At 39.9% G+C, this 19730-nt stretch overlaps 1 protein-coding gene across 6 annotated transcripts in view; it reads right to left on the bottom strand.

Annotated features, from left to right (window-relative positions):
* SIRT5 (sirtuin 5) overlaps positions 1 to 18845 on the bottom strand; it is a 117919-nt gene extending 99074 nt beyond the window's left edge. For 2 of the 6 annotated variants that reach the window (XM_072603864.1, XM_072603867.1), the window contains exons 1-3: positions 18762 to 18845; positions 18445 to 18543; positions 9029 to 9150 (exon numbers count right to left, since the gene is read on the bottom strand). The gene's annotated coding sequence lies outside the window, so the exon portion shown is untranslated. Of the gene's footprint in view, positions 1 to 9028; positions 9151 to 17139; positions 17184 to 18444; positions 18544 to 18673 lie in introns of all 6 variants that reach the window. The other 4 variants (XM_072603865.1, XM_072603868.1, XM_072603870.1 and 1 more) reach the window with 3 other exon arrangements.
* Positions 18846 to 19730: the final 885 nt, after the last annotated feature.

The following is a 19730-nucleotide window of genomic DNA, read 5'->3' as shown; positions in this document are numbered from 1 at the left end:
AGAAGTAATAGGGGACAGGATAGGATGGAGGGAAATATAGTTAGTCTTATACAACACAACTATTATGAAAGTCATTTGCAAAACTACACAGATATGGCCTATATTGAATTGCTTGCCTTCCAAAAGGAAGGAGTGGGGAGGGAAGGAGGAAGAGAAGTTGGAACTCAAAGTTTTAGGAACAACTGTCGAGTACTGTTCTTGCTACTAGGAAACAAGAAATACAGGTAAAGGGGTATAGAAAGTTATTTGGCCCTACAGCACAAAAGAGAAGATGGAGACAAGGGCAGAGAGGGATGATAGAAGAGAGGGCAGATTGGTGATAGGGGCAAGCAGAATGCTCAGTGTTTTGGGGTGGGGGGAGGGGACAAAAGGGGAGAAAATTTGGAACCCCAAATTTTGGGAAAATGAATGTTAAAAGTTAAATAAAAAAAAAAAACAAATTTCCATATTAGCCATGCATGACCTAAAAAATATTTGTTTCATTCTGCATTCTGAGTCCTTTCAATCTCTATCGGATAATGGGTAGCCTATTTCTTCATTGGTCAGCTGGAATCCTGCTCGGTCATTACACTCTTAAGAGTTCAGAACAAGAGTATTCCACCACATTTCTAAACTACAACTTATCTATCCATTTCCCAATTTATAGGCATCCATTCATATTCCCATTCTTTGTCACTTCAGAAAAGACCTATAGCTATTATTGTACACTCTTAGAATTTATTTTGCTTAGGACTAATCCTCCCTTTAATTTATCATTCCTCTAACTCCCCCTCCCCAATTTTCCTTTTCCTTTCTCCTTTCCCTGTAGAATGAAATGTATTTTTGTACCTCTCTCTCTCTCTCTCTTTCTCTTTCTTTCTTCTCTCTCTTCTACCTTCTTTTGATCAATTCATATGGGATTGATATTCAAGCATAAGCCACTCCCCTCTCACCCTCTTCTCCTTGTTTGTATAGATATCTACTTGTGAATCCTGATTAAGAGAATTTTCCACAACCTTTCTTTCTCTTCTCCCAACTCAGTGTATTCTTTTGCCATTCTTTTTTTTTAAGGTCATCAAGTCATAACATAACAAAATCACTCCCAAGCTTTGTCTAATTGAACTCCCTCTATGTACCCTGATAATGATAGGAATCAGAGGGGATCCATATCATTTCCCTATATCTGAATGTAAATAATTTATCTTCATTTAGTCCTTTATCATTTTCCATTCATGTTTATCTTTTTATGTTTTTCTTTACTCTTGTGTTTGAACTTCAAAGTTTCTACATAGCTTTCTGGTCTTTTCATCAACAATGCTTAGAATTAGAAGTCCTCTATTTTTCCCCTGTAGTATTATAGGCAATTTTTTGAGAAGTTATTGTTGGCAGTAAACCCATATCCCTTGCCTTTTGGAATATCATATTCTAAGTTTTCTACTCCTTGATAGTGGTGGCTACTAAATCCTGTGTGAGCCTGACTGTGGGTCCTGGGTACTGAATTCTTTCTTTTTGGATATTTGTAGTGTTTTTTTCTTTGAACTAGAAGCTCTGAATTTTAGCTAGGATGTTCCTGAGAATATTCATTTGGGGATTTCTTTCCCATCCATCTATGATGGATTCTCTCTATTTTCACATTGCTATTTGGTTCTAAGAAATCTGGGCACTTGTTGAAATATGATATGTAAACTCTTTTTTTTTTTTGTTTGTGGTATTCAGATAGTCCAATGATTTTCAATTTTTTTTCTCTTCAATGTATTTTCCAGGTCAATTGTTTTTGCTGTGAGATTTCTTACATTTTCTTCCTTTCTCCCCTCAGCCTATTAACTTTCTTGAATATTTCTGGTAGACTCATGGAGTCACTGGTTTCGATTTGGTCCATTTGGAATTTCAAGGAGTTTGTTGCTCGAACAAGGTTTTATACCTCTTGTGCTAAGCTATTAATTTTCTTTCCATTTCTTTCTTCTATACTTCTCATTTCTTTTTCCATTTTTTCCCTTAAGTGCTCTCATTCCATTAAAAAAAAATAAAGAATTTCTAACTCTTAAAAAAAAAACCTGCTTGCTTTATCTTTCCAGAATTTCTAGTTGAGTTTGTGCTCAAGATGTGTTTTCCTCTGAGGTCTTACTTATAGATATTTTGGAGCCATTCTCTTGAGTGTCCCTTCTACCATAATAGTTCATTATGATGAGGTTCTTTTCTTGTTTGCCCATTCTTCCAGCCTACTTTCTGACCTACAGATTTGACATTAGGGCCAGGATCTCTGTACTTTAATTGGGAAGATCTGGCCTGGTCCAGTTGCTGGTTTCTTAGGGGGTATTTAGCATTGTGTTGTTCCATGGTCTCAGGGATAGACTGGGGACATGGAAGTTTTCAATGCTCCCAAAATGGCCTGATTCAGGGCAGAGTCTAACTGTTGCCCCCATGGCCTGAGCTCTGCAAATTCCTGACCTGGGTTTGGGTATGTGTAAGAGTAAACTGCTACTAGACTTTGCCTCATCAGGCCACTGGAAAGCTCTTGGCTCAAGGCAGCAGAATTGTAGGTTCTCCTTTGGTCTGGAATTTCTGCTCTGGTTATGCCTCTGTGTTATAGGCTGGTTTCCTTTGTGCCAGAGGTCTTAGCAGGAGCTCAAGCTGCTGTTCTTGGAGTATTCCAGCATCTAAGGAGAGATTGTGTACAACAGCAAAAAACATTCCCACACTATATTGGGCCATTCTCATACTGAGGAACTGCATTCGGGACAGGTGCCAGTCAAAATGACTCACCATGACTTTTTCTGAATTTCCCCATCAGGATTTTGTCTGAGGCCTTTTCTAGATTTGTTTGGAGGAGTCTGTGATAGGAGCTCCCCACATTGCTTTCTTATTACTCCTCCATCTTGACTCTGCCCCTGCCTCATTCAACAAGCATTTATTAAGCATGTGTCTTGTGCCAGACATTGTACTAAGTCTTGAGGATATGAAGACAAAAGAAAAACAGTCCCTCCTCTCAAGAAGTTTATAGCCTAACAAAAGAGACAACATGGGCAACAACAACATATGAGTGTATACAAATTTATACAAGGTAGTTTGGGGAAGAAATACTCCATGTAGAGCGTGGGTTGGTAGAGGAGAATGGATGTATTTGAAAATGCAGGTGATGGCTGAAAGACTGAAGATACAGAAAAAGAAAAAGCGTGTGAACAAGAAAAACTGGATAAAAACAATATTTTTAGAATTTGTGGGTCCTGAATTTATGTTTCCCAGTCTTTTCCCCAGTGTTCCTGATCCTTGTCTTGGTTTAGTTCCCTGGCCTCTATTCCTCTCAATCTGCCTGCTTAGACCTGTAGTTTCTGCCTGTTTATGCTGCCTCCTCTGGCATCTGGACCTCTTGCCTACCAGAATCTGTGACCTTGGTAGACATGACTTCTATCCTGCATGCTTCATGTGCCTACCTCTCCATGGTACTAGTATGACAGAGATTTGAACAACCCAAATATTAAGTTTGCTTCTTTTCCATTCCCTGCAAGCCCTGACTCTTTTCTGGACATAATTCTTCAGTTGTTTTCTTTTCACAGTGTGGGAAATGGGCTACTTTCCCAAACACCTTCTCAGGTTTATTTTTAGCAGGTGACTGACCTATTTCCCCTTCCCAGAATTTTTCTTTTTTAAAGCAAAGTGTGGAGGCACCAGCAAGGGACTGAATACAGTGTCTGCTTCCCTTCCTTCAGTCTCAGGATTAGAATCCCTATTTCAGAATCCCTGAAGTCAAGGTTATAAGATCTAAGCACTCAGCAGTCACAGTTAGTCCTGTGGATAAGCTGATATCCAGAAATCTCAGGTAATGTGTGTGCTGTCAGTTATCTCAGACCAGGGGTGGGGAACCTGTGGGCTCGAGGCCATATGTGGTCCTCTAGATCCCTAAGTGTGGCCCTTTGACTGAACTCACATGTGGCCACATGTGACCCCAATGTTGCAGGTTCCCCACCCCTGTCCCAAACTAATATCTATCCAGGTTGGAAAAGGTCAGTTAACAGCCTGGGGTACAAAGTCTGAAAACTGAAACAAGCCTTGGAGTATGTTGGCTACTGGGAACCAGGAGGAAGGCCTGTTATGAAAGCCAGCCTACATTTTTTTTTATCTAAAACAAGTTCCTCCAGACTCTAGTTTCTTACCTTGTTATGAAATTGTTTCGCTGAATTGATCTTTGCAAACCCTGGGTGGGAGCTATAGACAAACTCTTTGGGGTGTAACCTGGGGAGGAACCCTTTGTCTCACAAGCTTGATAATCTCCGATGCATTCAGATGAGACCACAACATGCCTGGGTGTGTATTCTGTAGACAAAGACAGAACTGTGTCCCACGGAGCTAGTGGAGATAGGAAGCCCACACCTAGCATTGTGGCAGGCAAAGGCAACATGTACATAGATAGGCTGAGTAAGAAATTATGTACAAGGGGTGATCTGAGAGACACTTTTGGTGGGAAGCCCAGGCTTTAGATACTGGGGGCCAAGAAAGGTCAGGGCCCTGGGATAGAGGTCTGGTTTTGGCTGGAGGGCCAAAGGACTAGGAGTTCATGTTTTTTGTCCTGCTTCACAATTTTGCTACAGAGATAAAATCCATTTTACCCTCCCCCTAGCCTTATCTCAGCCCATGTCACTCTTTGGTGTTAGTCCTCTGGGGCATTTCACAGATTCATAGAATTGCAGTTGGGAGAGGCCTCAGAGGTCACCAACCTAATATATATTTAAAGCACCATTCCTGTCTAAGATGTCACTAACAAGGATTCATCCTCCTCTGCTTGAAAACCTTGTGTCAGCAGGCACACCACAGCTCTGTCCCCTGTCCTCCAGATGGCCCTCCTCTTGTTGGCTAGCTAAGATTGTTAGTCAATTTTTCTTTATACTGAAATGAAATGTCCAACCCTACAACTTCTGCCCATTAGTTTTAGTTCTTCCCTCTGGGGTAAGGCAGAAACAAGTCACAAAAAATCTTCAGAGAAAGTCAATTAGCTTGTCCTCCCTCACCCACCTCCCAGCTAATGGGAAGTTTTGATAATTGCTGGATAATTGCTTCCGACCTTCACTTCAATTTATCTCTACAGACACAGCTAGGCATGAAAAGAATAGTTCTGCTTCTGCTTCCTTTTAGGCAGAGCCCTGCCTAGGAATCAGGACTGACTGACCAGAGGAGGGTAAAGTCAGAATGACCGACCAGAGGAGGGTGAAGTCAGCACTGACCACCCAGCAGAGGGTGAAGTAGGCAGCTGTGATTCCATAAGCCAGGAAAACCCCTGTTTCTTTCCTGCCCCTGCCCTCAATATCTTTTCCTTCTATCTGAAGTTTCTTTACCTGGGGAAAAAGCCTTTACCCACAATTCCTTTGATTCTTCTAAGATAGTTCCCCAATCACACTGTACACATCTAGGATGTACATAGCTGTTAAATGTTTTCTTCCTGTTAGAATGTGAGCTCCTTAAGGACAGAGACTGTGTTTTTTGACTTTTTAGCATTTATTTATCCCAGTGTCTGATACATAGTAAGTACTTAATATGTGGAGGAAGAGGAAGAAACAAACATTGATCAAGTAGCTACTATGTAACCAGCACTGCGCACTTTACAAATATTATTTCATTTGATCTTTAAAACAACCCTGGGAGGTAGGTGCTATTATTATCATCCCCATTTTTACAAGTGAGGAGGAGGATCACGACATCAGGAGATGATGCCATGACTTGCAAGTGAACTAGATTTAAGTGAGGTGGTGCAAGATCACCAGCCTCACTTTCTCCTCCGAGGCTATCTGGGTCCAGTGGCAAGATATAGGTTAGGATGATTGAAGATGACCCATCTCCTTTTTTAGGAGACTAGTTCTTGCTCTTGGAGGCAGAAAGAGGTGTAGTGACTGCACAGTTAGCAAGTATCTGAGGCTGGATTTGAACTGAGGTCTTCCTGATTCCAGGCCCAGTGCTTTATCAACTCTGTAATCTAGCTGTCTGATTGCCTTGACTAACCTAATGAGAGCACTGGTTTAGAATGAACATGCCCCTGAGAGAAGTAACTTTTTTTTTACCTAAATTTACAGTAAGTTCATTCCCTGATAGATAAGTGGTCGAAGGATATGAACAAAGAATTCTTAAGAGAATTGCGAAGTACATGAACAAATGCTCCAAATCACTAATGTTAAGAGAAATAAAATCAAATCAGCCCTAAGGTTTCACGTCAAACCCTTCAAATCAGAAAAGATTAAAAACAATTGGCAATACTCCATGTTGGGGGTTTGTGGAAGGATAGGTTCACCATTACCTTGTTGATGGAGCTTTGAAATGGTACAACCATCTTGAAAAGCAATTTGAAATTATACAAATAAAGTGGCTAAAAGATCCATACCCTTTGAACCAGAGATTTTATTACCAGGCTTAGTCCCCAAGGAAGTTATGGAAAAGAAGAAAGACCTCATATGCTCCAATCAATTAATCAGCATTTTTTAAAGTACCTACTATGTGCCAGTCACTATATTAAATGCTGGGATACCAATACAAAAAAGGAAACAGTCCCTGTCCTCAAGCAACTTACAGTCTAATGGAGGATGATAACACATAAAAGGAAGCTGAAATAGGAGGAGTGCTGTGGAGGGGAAGGTACTCAGGGGCATGGTGGAAAAGTCAGAGACACCCCAAAGTAGTGCAGGCAAGTGAAAAATGAGATTTTTGTAGCTAAGCTGCCTTCTTAAATGGAGGCACACTAACACATTATTGAGGGAGCTGTGAAATGGTAAAACCATTTTGGAAAGCAATTTGAAATTATGCAAATAAAGTGACTAAAACGTCCCCACCCTTTGAACTAGAGACTCCATTTCTAGGCTTAGTAACTGAGGAAGCTACTGAAAAGAATAAGTTCCTATATGTTCCAATCAATCAATCAATCAACGAACATTTATTAAGCAGCTGCTTTACGCTTGGAGTTAATTGTCAAAATAGAGTCCCAAGGGTGAGATGTTGCAGGACAATGAGGTTTACTTAAAGCAGTCCTTTTTGTGATAGCTAAGAATTGAAAAGCAAAGTAGATACCTGTAAGCTGGGGAATGACTAAATAGATTGTGTACGTGAATGTAATGGAATAATATGGGCTGTGAGAAATGATATGTGTGATGAAGTATATATTTCATATAGAGAAGTATGAAATAAACTATATGAACTGATACAAAGTAAGCATGGTCAAGAAAGCTATACACAATAACTATCAAAATTTAAAAACAACTACTCACCAAAAAACCAAGATGTTGTGAAATTATAAAAATCAAGCAAGACTAGAATGAAGGTATATGAGAAGACACCCCAAGCTATCTCTTTGTGGAGGTAGGAGGTCCATAGGTGCTATGAACTGCATGTACTTTAGGCATTTTCAATGTATTGGTGAGTTGTGCTAATTTTTTTCCTCCAATTATACTGTTTTTCATAAAAGAAGGCTCTCTGGGAGGAGGAAGAAAGGGATATAAGTGATATAAGAATATAAGGTAATGGTATAAGAACAGAAAATATCTATAAAAATCTCGTTTAAAAATTCACACTAAAGTACAAATATGTGATATGATCTTGTCTTCAAAGCAGGTTCTGACAAGACAGACCTCGCCTACTACACCATTTTGCCCAGGGTTACCTGCTAGGAGTTAGTAGCTGGCATAGATTGCCCAAGGTCATCTTATCCAGCCCTCTGTCTCCATGCAGGAAGGCATGCAACTCACCTGAAAAGCATAAAGTTATTGAGGAAGGGGGAAGATCAAGCAAAGCTTCATATGGGAGGTGGTACAAAGCTGAGCCTTGAAGAAGGCTAGAGATGGCAATGGGATGAAGTGAGGAAGAAAAGCACAGCAGGGATGCCAGATTTCATATTGAGGAAATGGCAAGTTGTTTAGCTAGTTTGTAGAGTGTGTGAGGAAGAACAATGTGCAATAAATCTGGAAAGATAGGCTTGTGCCAGATTGTGAAAGCCTTTAAATGCCAAACTATGGAGTGTGTGTTTTGTCCTTACAGGCATGGGGAACCACTGAAAATTCTTTAGCAAGAGAAAATATAGACAGACATGTCCTTTAGGAGGATCAATCTTATAGCTGTGTGCAAAATGGATTGGAGAGGACAGAGACCCAAAGCAGGACAACCTAGAAGGCTATTCCAATAGCTCAGCATCTACTGAAATGGAGGTAATTGATTCCTTCCCAAAGGGGTAGGGATGGGGTGGGAAGTGGGAGGTTAGTATCTAACCAAGAATGGGTAAGGGAAAAGGGGAATTGATAGGAAGGTTTGGGAGAGAAGGATACTGCCTGGGGTCTTAGACAGGCTCTCTTGGCCCTAGGATGCCTGTCTGGCATGAGGGAAGTGGGAGGAGAGGGAATTTAGAGAATATCCAAGCCAATCCTTTCATTATATGGATAAAAAATTGAGGGTCAAAGAATAAAGTCATCTGATCAAGGTCAAATAACAAGTTAGGGTTCACCTGAAAAGTGAAATACTACTATATGCCAAATGCCAAATGAATGAAACTGAAAATAATGTGCTGTAATGGAAGGGTTAAAGTCACCCCATCCCATTTTAGCCTTGATATCCTAACTAGGTGAGAACACTTTTGCTCAATCAATTATAGGCATCAAGACTGTGGGAAAAGACTTTGAAAACCATTGGATGAAGTGAAATGATGCTGGACAAAACTTGGCTTTGGAATTCATTACACCTCCTTGATGGCTCTCAGATAAAAGAGTTGAGTTAACTGGGAAGAGAGATTTCAGAAATTGGAGCCAGAATGGAGTTCTAGCTGAAACCTGAGAAGAAACTGGCTGGAGGTAGGAGTAATGGTAGGCAAGGCAGGGGGAGCAGGTTTTCAGCTTTGGCCAGGTGCCCTCTTCCCACTCCCCATTTTGGACAGGATGAGAACTCTTCCAGCTTTGGAGAGTCCAGAGGATGCTGGACTTCCCATCTTCCCATCTACCCATAAGTATTCTGAATGGCATCTCTAGATCAGCTAACAGCAGCATCTGCATTGAGAGAAAAGGACAAAAAGGGATAAAGATTCACCTCCTACCTTTACAGGTAACTTCTTGAGCATCTCATGGATAGGAGAGAAGGGCTTCCAACAGCCAAGAATTGTGATTTACCTCTTTGCCACATATGTTCTCCAAGCTTGAGCTTATTTTCCCTTGGAATCTGTATAATAACAACAGCTAGCATTTATATAGGGCCTACTATGTGCTAAGCACTTCACAATTATTATTTCATTTAATTCTTAAAACAATATTGCAAGATAGGTACTATTGTCATACCCATTTTACAGATGAGGAAACTCAGGCAAACAGGTGTTAAATGACTTGCCCAAAGTCACACAGATAGTTAAGTTTCTGGGGCTGGATTTGAACTCCAAGTATGGTACTCTATCCATTGCATCACCTGCCCTAATATAAAATAATACACATACAAATACATATACAAAATACAAATATGTATTTGTGGGAGAATCTTTCATAGACTTTTCAGAAGGATGCTTTGTACCGATTACTCTTATCGTACCATGTTAATAAATACCTCTTTCCAAAAGCTAGTCAAGGTTGGCTAGATAAATAGTTTTCACTGAATAATTATGAAGGGAAGCATTGGTAGAGGTTTAAGCCGATGGCATTATAGAATCACCCCTGACCCTCTCAGGGGTACCTGTAGAACCCTGGAAGAGAGATGTAGCTAGCCAAGCTCTCTGGGGACCCCACTCATGAAGGGGGAGTGGAAATGGGAAGAAAAGTATCTCAGAATTCTTATGGACAACAGTGCTATAGCAGTTGAGAGAAAAATAAAGAGAGGGAGAAAGAAGAAAGAGACAGAGAAAGAGACAGACACAGAAACAGAAGCAGACCAAGACAAAGAGACAGAGATATTCAGAGAGATATCTAGAGACAGAGAGATATATAAAGGACAGACATATAAAGATGGAGACACGGAGAGAGAGACAGAGATAGAGATAGATACAAAGAGAGACAAAGACAGAAACAGAGCTCACTTCTGTCTGGGGAGGGGGTGGTTAGGAAAGTCTCCCTGAAGGGGAAAGGAGAACTAGAGGCTCCCTTGGAACCTTCTTATTTATGGTGTGCCATATGCTACAGAGCCATCTGTTGTTTCTGAAGCCATTTCCAAAACTGTTCTAATGGCCTTTGTGCCTTTGAAAAGCAAGGCATGCTGGCTTCAAAAATCCCTTTGCATTGCAGGGCCAGTTTGTACCAAAGGGAACTGAAGACTGCAGGCAGCTCCTGGCAGCTGAGGGCAAGCTTTTAATTTAAGTATAGAACCAGCATGCTGTGGTTTGAGGGATAACTACAGTCTAGGCTTAGGGCATGACTTCAGCCTGAAAACTAGGATCATCTTGGTGTTTTAGTCATCATCCATCCTAGATTTGAACAGTTTGAAGTTAAACATGTTTGAGGTTGAGTAATAAGAAACTGAGCCAAGAGTTCATTGTCATGATTTAATATTTAGTGAAGACCTAGGGTGCTAGGCATCGGGATTGCCTTAACCTGCACCTTCTCAAGGCCAAGGGCAGATCTCTGGGGAATACCAATAGAAGTTTTCTCTCAAGTTGTTACACTCATCAGTGATGACTCTTTGGGTCTGATCATTCAATCAACTCTGCTTTGACCTATTTAGAATCATCCAGCCCATATCTTCCCATTTTGTCCACAGTGATAGCATGATAGAATTTAGATTTATCAGGACAGAACGAGAGATTAGAAGGATTTAATTTATCCTCCTTGACTCCAGAGAGCAGAATGAGAGTCAATAGATTCTCTTCCTGCATGGGACCATGGAAGAGTGCTTGGTCACTGGGTTCTGGACTGAGCAGGGCAGGATGTTATGCCTTGGGCTTCTTATGTTAGGCTGTACTGGCCAGGGAGTTTGGCTACTGGGCTCTTAGGGTGTAGTATGTCTGTGAGAGGAGTCGATCTGCTGGAGGTTGTGGGCTTGCTCTCTCATGATCAGCTGAAGTCTTTTCCACTTTTATCCATTGGCTTGGCTGTGTATTACTTCATTCGCATCAGCTAGAGCAGTTAGGTTAACATCCTTTGGCTTAGGGCTGGCAGAAGAAGAGGAGGGAAGAGAGAGAAGAGGAGAAGAGAGGAGAAGAGAAAAGAGAAAAGGAAACGAGAGAAGAAAAAAATGGTTGTGGAGCAAGTTCCTGAAAATGAGTGGGTGGGACCAAAGATACAAGTAGAAGGATGAAGAGTTAGACTTGGAAAGGAGAAAAGTATACTTCTAAGTCTGAGGCTGGAGCAAAGGCAATGACAATGGGTGGAGACATAGAAAAACTTTAAGAGATAGGATAGGGGCTATGAAGAAGTGCTTCAGTTTTTTCAGTAAAGTGAGGTCATCTGCTGAAGAGGGAGATATGGATTGTAATTGGAACTTGAGGAAAGAAGAGAAAATCTGGATGAACAGAAGTGGAAAATGTGACCGCCAACTGGGGAAATATCAAAGGATTGCAGGTAACAGTGAGGGTCCAGTTGAAGTCAGACAATATGAATTCAGAGTATATCTCATTAGTGTAGTTTAGCACATTTCACTCATTCACATTTTTTTTTCTTAAGAAGTAACTTTGATCAGGGACAGAGGCAAGATGGCAGAGTAGAAAGATGGATGTGCTCTAGTTCTCTCCCCATAGCCTATAAAATACATGTAAAAATGACTCTAAACAAATTCTAGAGCAGCAGAAGTCACAAAACAACAGAGTGAAAGAGATTTCCATCCCAAGATATCCTGGAAGGCCAACAGGAAAGGTTTATCACACTGGGCTCAGAGTGGAACACAGCCCAGCCTTGGTTGCTGGGCAGGACTGGAGCAGGCCTCAGGGTGTGGAATCATGAGTAGCTGCTGTGGTTCCCAGATTTCTCAACCCACAAATGCCAAAGACAGCTTCAAAGGTCGGTAAGAAAGCTCTTTCACCTGGATGAGAGGGGAGTGCCATCTGGCCCCCGTCCCAGGGCAGGGGAAGCCACTGCAGCAGTGGCATCCACTTTTGAAGTACTCAACCTAAAGACCCTGGGGGAATCAAGCTGTGAGTGGTGGTCCTAGAGTGAGGAAGAGTGGTGGAGTTGGTAGAGGCTCTGAAGAGGGAATCCTGCTTGTAGTTCCAAGGCAGAAAAGAATGCTTGCGGTTGCTCACAGACCAGAGTGCAGGCCAGGAGAGGAGTAGACTCTTCTCCCTTGATTGTGCCTCCTTGGAGGAACTGAGAACTTACAGGTCCCTAGAGTATACCCTTCACTTGACAAAGTACTCAAAAGTCAAGTAACTGGCTGGGAAAATGCTCAAAAAAGGGAAAAAAATAAGACTGTAGAAGGTTACTTTCTTGGTGAACAGGTATTTTCTTCCATCCTTTCAGATGAGAAAGAACAAAGCATGCTACCAGAGGAAGACATAAAAGTCAAGCCTTCCGTATCTAAAACCTCCAAAATAAACGTGCAATGGTCTCAGGCCATGAAAGAGTTCAAGAAGGATTTTGAAAATCAAGTAAGAGAGGTGGAGGAAAAATGGGGAAGAGAAATGAGAGTGATGCAAGAAAATCATGAAAAGTGAGACCACAGTTTGCTAAAGGAGACCCAAAAAAATGCTGAAGAAAATAACACTTTTAAAAATAGACTAACCCAAGTGGCAAAAGAGGTCCAAAAAGGCAATGAGGAGAAGAATACTTTAAAAAGCAGAATTAGCCAAATGGAAAAGGAGGTTCAAAAGCTCACTGAAGAAAACAGTTCTTTCAAAATTAGAATGGAACAGATGGAAGCTAATGACTTTATGAGAAACCAAGAAATTACAAAACAAAACCAAAAGAATGAAAAAAGAAAAGACAATGTGAAATATCTCATTGGATAAACAACTGACCTGGAAAATAGATACAGGAGAGATAATTTTAAATTTTTGAGACTACTTGAAAACCATGATCAAAAAAGAGCCTAGACATCATCTTCCAAGAAATTCTCAAGGAAAACTGCCCAGATATTCTAGAGAGGGTAAAATAGAAGTGGAAAGAATTCACTAATCACCTCCTGAAAGAGATCTCAAAAGGAAAACTCCTAGGAATATTGTAGCCAAATTCCAGAGTTCCTAGGTCAAGGAGAAAATATTACAAGCAGCCAGAAAGAAACAATTCAAGTATGGTGGAAATACAATCAGGATAACACAGGATTTAGCAGCTTCTACACTAAGGGACTGAAGGGCTTGAAATATAATATTCCAGAGGTCAAAGGAGATAGGATTAAAACCAAGAATTACCTACCCAGTAAAACTGAGTATAATACTTTAAGGGAAAAAATGGAATTTCAATGAAATAGAGGACTTCCAAGCATTCTTGTTGAGAAGACCAGAGCTGAATAGAAAATTTAACTTTCAAATATAAGAATCAAGAGAAACACAAAAAGGTAAAGAGGAAAGAGAAGCTTTAGGGAGCTCATTAAAGTTGATCTCTTTGCATTCCCACATGGAAAGATGTTATTTGTAACTCAAGAGACCTTTTCCAGTATTAGGGTAGTTAGAGGGAATATATAAATGTAGGCGGGTATGGGTATGTATGTATGTATGTGTATATTATATCTGTGGAGGTATGTATATATGTACATGAGTGTATGGGTGTATATATATATGTGCATATATATGTATGTGTATATATATATATGTGTGTATACATACATATATATATATGAAAAGGACACGGTGAGCTGAATATGAAGGGAGAATAACTAAAAAAAATAAAATTCACTGCTGAATGGGATGTATTAGGAGTAAGAGAAAGGGAAGGGTAGAGTGTAGCAAATCATTTCACACAAAAGAGGGAAGAAAGAGCTTTTACAATGGAGGGAAAGAGGGGGGAGAGGAAAGGAAGTAATTGAGCCTTACTCTCATGGGATTTGACTTAAGGAGCGAATAACACACTTCATTGGATATGGAAATCTATTTCATCCTGCAGGAAGGCAAGGGGGAAGGGAATAGGAGAGGGAAGATAATAGATGGGACAGCAAATTGGAGAAAGGGATAATCAAATCCTCCACTATTGTGGAGGACAGGTCAAGGGAGAGAATGGAATAAATGAAGGGCCAGATAGAACAGAGGGAAATGTGGTTAGTCTTTTACAAAATAACTATTACGGAAGTACTTTGCATTGTTACACATGTATGACCTATATTGGATTGCTTGTTTTCTTAATGAGGGTGGGTGGGGAGGGAGGGAGAGAATATGGAACTCAAAGCTTTAAGAATGAATGTTAAAAATTGTTTTACCATGCAACTGGAAATTATGCTATACACAGACAATGGAGTATAGACATCTATTTTGCCCTAAAGGAAAATAGAGGGGAAGGGGGATGGAAGAAGGATGGATAATAGAAGGGAGGACAGACTGGAGGAAGGGGTGGATGTGGTGCATGCATGGGGTGGGAAGAGATGGGGAGAAAATTCTGAATTCAAATTTTTGTGGAAATGAATGTTAAGAACTGAAAAAAAAATTATATAAAATATCAAAAAAAAAGAAGTAACTTTGGTCTAAGAAGTCATTTTAAAAATTGCTTCTCTTCCATTACCTTTAGAAGTAGAGAAAGAGAACCTATCAGAATGTTTTGAACATAGTATATAGCTATAAAAATTTCTCAAATTCAACTGAAAAGTTTTGATGACTAAGAATAAATGAATTCTTAGCTCCCATGTATTACAACACAGGAGAATGGAACCTCAGCATGTAAAAATATATCCTCCCTTCTGTGACACAGTAGAAAGCACACTGGATATATATACTTTCAAGTTCTGTGACCTTGAAAAAGTTGCTTAATGCCTCTGGGGTTCAGTTTCCTAACCTGTAAAAACTGAAGGGATTAAACTACATAGCAAACCAGTTTGGTTCTAAATACTATGATCCTAAAAATGTTAAGGATGAGTCCTTTACAATACTTATCATGTAGCAGAACATACTTGAGTTTAATCTGGGTGGAGGAGGGAGATATTCTCCAATCAATACATATATATCATATATGTACACATATGTGTATATACACATATACAAAGTAGTCAAGCAGCTAGGTATTGTAGTGTATAAAGTACTTGACCTGGAGTCAGGAAGAAATCTGGCCATAGATACTAATTAGCTGCGTGACCTTGAGTGAGTCACTTAACATCCATCTGTCTCAGTTTTCTCTTCTTTAACATATGGATAATAATAGTATCTACCTATCAGACTTGTTGTCACGATAAAATGAGATAATATCTGTAAAGTTCTTTTCCAACTTTAAAGCATTAGTTAATATTATTATTTTTCTTTTTAAAATTCATTTTGAACTTAGATACAAAAAGATCCCCCAAGAAAACCAACTCACATTTCCATGTACATAGCACAACATAAAAAGATTTTTGTAGATGGTAATTTAAAGAAAACATTGCAGTAAACTTAAAAACACATCTCTGAAATGTGTCAAAGCTTAAAAAGGAAAAGAAAAAAGTCACCCTGTGACATCTCACCCATTTTCTATTTCAATCTTATTCTCTGCATCTTGATATTATACATTTAGAGTTCACAAAGATTTGTGGGAAATTTATGATTCCTTAAAACCTCTAATGATAAGATACATTCAGTGATTCAATGTCCCTCAGTTTATTTGCTTATATGAAGATTTTTCCTTGACAGCAAGTATTTGTCAAACCCTTGAAGGATTATAACTAACCATCAGTTTTCTTTTGGAAAGCTAGGTGTCTTTGGTTATCTGCAAAACATTGGAGCTAATACAATAGTAGCAAACTCAGGCATGTTTGGAATACATGAACGAGTAACAGAGTAGTGCATTTTAATTAATTTGGCTCCCAAGGAGAAGAAAAATGCAATAACAGCCCCTAGGGATCTAGTTTCTCTTGAATATTCCTTATATCCATTCAATGCCCAATACTGAAGTTGAACATTTCAAAGAATCTGTTACTACCAAAGCAAGTTCTAGAGAGGCAAGACAGGAATAACATACTAAGAAACACGCTATCTTACCATCTGCTCTAACCACAGAATCTCACAGTGGGAAAGAACCTCAGAGGTCAACAAATTCAACCATCCTTTTCCCTTCTGTATCATACTCAACAAATGATCATCCAGATTTTTCTTCAAAACCCCCACTGAGAGGGAATCTCACCTTCCAAAGTTGCCTATTCCATTTTTGGATAGCTCTCTAATCGTTCGAAAGTTTTTCTTTTTGTCAAGTTTACATTTGTCTTTGTTTCTTTTATAACTACCACTCATTGTTCCTAGTTCTTCTGTGTGAGCAAACAAAACAAATCAATTCTCTTCCTTGTGACAACCCTTTAAATAATCAAAGGTAGCTATCATATTACTCTTCAATTCTTTGTTCTCCAGTTTAAATATCCTTAGTTCCTTCAAAGTTATAATAATATATGCTTTTGAAGCCTTTCACCACTGAGTTCTCCCTTCTTTGTATGCTGTACTTCATCATATCCTAAGCATAGTCCCTCATAAGGGTCTCTCTCTCTCTCTCATCACCCATCACCTATTTCCAGTATAACCACAAGGAAGTTTTGATGTAACCTTAAAGAATTTGTCAGTTTTCACTTTAGTAGGAGAGAGAAAAATGGAAAATCAAATGAAAACAAAAACAAATACATTCTGTTTGATCAAATGTTTTTAATTGTTTTCTCTTTGTGGTGTCATGTAGACACAAGCTTGGTTGTTTTATGTCCCAACTTCCTTATCTAATCCCTCTTCCCATGTCAGCACCTCATGTGCTTGATGACAGCTAGAGATCTGAACAGAATCTTCATCTCAACAAGAGATGGTTTTGTCAATTTCTTTAGTGATTATCCTACTGACTGTAAGAGAGTGCATTGACTGAGATTCAGCCAATCTTTCGAGCCTGTCAAAATCTTTTTTGTATTCTGATGCTGGCATCCAACATGTTAGCTATCCCAGACAGCTTTTTGTCTTCTACAAATCTGGCAAGCATGTCATCTCTGCCTTCATCTGAGTCACTAATTAAAGAGAAAAAAAGTCAAAATATTTCAGAGACAAGGACATATTCTAAGGTTGGTCCATTAACAACTGACTCCATCTCCCTTAGTGGGAGGGTTTTGAGCTCAAAAGGATATATGAGACCATAGAATCATAGCTTTAGAGGTGAAAGATACCTTGTCTAAGTCCTTTCAAAGTCCAGTGAGAAAAAATGACAAATCTGTGGATGTAAAGAGGTGGTAAGTAGTAGAACTCAGATTTGAAAACACAGTTCCTCTGACTCCAAACCCTATATTCTTTGCATTAGTATACATCGGGGAAGGGAGGGTTTGTTGATTGATGGAATGAAGCCATATTTTCTCAGGTTTCACATTTTTCATTCCATGGCATAGTTGTAAGCTTTTTAACTTGGCAATGGTATATCTGAAGTATTCTCTCTCTCTCTCTCTCTCTCTCTCTCTCTCTCTCTCTCTCTCTCTCTCTCTCTCTCATACACATACACACACAAACACACACACACACACACATACACATACACACACACAGAATGAGAGAGAGTACCCTTGCTCACCCAGGTGCTCTTTGCTGATCTGACTGAAATTATAAATAACTTTAACTCTGAAACTTCAGTTTTTACATTTGTAAGAAAAGGGGATTGGACTAGATGACCTCTAAGGTTCTTTCCAAGTTTAATATTTTATGATCTTAAGTATATCCAGGTCTGAAACTCAGTCATAGAAGGCACAAAACCAGGCCTGGTTTTTAGCACTGTTGCTATATTTGGAAACCTCTCCCATTCCCTTTTCAATTACACCTTCATATCCTGGGTTCCTATCCTTTATTGCATTCCACCAGGGCTTGGCTCTCCACCTGCTACCCCAGTTCCTGATAAGGTCAACACCTACAAACTTAAGGTACCACACGTCTCCAGAAACAGGGGTTCATTGGAAGTGAATGTTCATATCTTGGCAGCTATTTTACATTTTAGTCTGGCTTCTACCAGAGAACCTATACTCTGGAACATTTGAGACTCCTTCAGGAGCCCCTGAAGGGCAGCTAGGTGGAGTAGTGGATAGAGTGCCAGGCCTGGAGTCAGGAAGGCTCATCTTTCTGAGTTTAAATCTGGCCTCAGACACTTACTAGCTTTGTGATGCTGGGCAAGTCACTAAACCCATTTGTCTCAGTTTCCTCATCTGTGGAGAAGGAAAATGGCAAACTGCTCCAGTATCTTTGCCAAGAAAACCCCAAATGGGGCTACAAAGAGTCAGACATGTCTGAATAAGAACAACAGGAACTCCTTACCCAGGCAAGGAAAAACACCCTTCTTCCTTTTAATTCAACTGAAAAAAATCACCAGAGTTGAAAAGCTTCACTACTCTATCACAAATAGTAATAATGAACATTTACCTATAGACTTAAGGCTTACAAAGTGCTTTCTTCATATCCCTATAAGACTCTGACATGAGAATGATTAGCCTCACCTGACATGTATGTAACAGGTATCTCACTCAACTCTGGAATCGCATTGCCACTGGAACTCTGTGAGAATATTTGATTCTTGACCATAGCCAGTGAATTTTCTGTGAACAGACCAGGAAGAAAACATAAATCAAATGACCAAGTATTTGAGTGAGATAGAATAGCAAAATAAATAATGAGGGAAAATCAAACAGTACAACCATTCTCAGACTGCCAATCTACTTCTAATACCTGAACTAGGCTGATGGGTACATTTCAAATTTAGGTTGTCTGACAATCTCCCACAGGCTCACATGACAATGAAAAAGGGAACACATACCTCCTAGGAATAACTCATGGTTGGCTTGGTGTGGTGGCACATGCCTGTAATCCCTGTTTCCAGGGAAGCTGAAAACAGTGAATTGCTTGAGTTCTAGAATTTTGAGCTGTAGTGGGCTATGAACTAAGTCTGGCATCAGTATGATGAGTACTTGGGAGTAGGCTTTCTAAGGAGGGTGGGTTTGACCTAGGTTGGAAATGGAACAAGTCAAAGCTCCTGTTTTGATTTGTAGTGGGATTGAGCCTCTGAGTGACTTCTGTACTTTCAGTTTGGATGAAATGGGAAGATACATTCTGAAAGGAAGGAAGGAAGGAAAGAAGGAAGGAAGGAGGAAAGGAAGGAGGGAAAGAAAGGAAAGAAAGAGAGGAAAGAAACAAAGAAAGAGGAAAGAAGGAAGAAGAGGGAGGGAAGAAGAAAGAAGGGAAGGAAGGAAGGGAAGAAAAAGAAAGGAAAGAGAAGGAAGAAGAGAAGGGAAAGGAAGAGAAAAGAATAAGAGGAGAAGAGAGGAAAGAGGAGAGAGAAAAGGGAAAAAAGGAAAGGGGAGGGGAAGAAAGAAGAGGGGAGAGGAGAGGGGAATGGAGGAAAGGGGAGGGGAGGAACCGCCAAACCTCTGGCTTCTGCATGCAGCTCCATGCACTGAATTTCTGTTCTAACTGTGGCTGCCCTTTGGACTTCTGAGTTGCTTTCCACTCAGGCTCCACTTTATACCTGGTGCTCTCTTTTCTTCTCTGTTACTCAGACAGATGTGAAAATTTCTTTGGCTCATCCCTACCAATATAATGTTCTCAGGTTTTAGTCCTAGCTGAATTTGGCCAAGTGAATTTCTTTGGCCTTAGAGAAGTCAGTGTGACCACCACCTCCATAAAAAAAAAAAGGCAATCATCTCCTACTGAGTATCCCTGAGAATGAGGCTAAAAGATTCGTATTCTTTTTCATTTTTCCTTTCTCCTCCTTTTATGACAGCTAGTA

Source organism: Notamacropus eugenii, chromosome 4 (genome assembly GCF_028372415.1).
Source record: "Notamacropus eugenii isolate mMacEug1 chromosome 4, mMacEug1.pri_v2, whole genome shotgun sequence".
In the NCBI taxonomy this organism is placed as follows: domain Eukaryota; kingdom Metazoa; phylum Chordata; class Mammalia; order Diprotodontia; family Macropodidae; genus Notamacropus; species Notamacropus eugenii.
The sequence above is the reverse complement of the archived record's forward strand: the minus strand, read 5'-3'. Positions and strand labels throughout refer to the sequence as shown.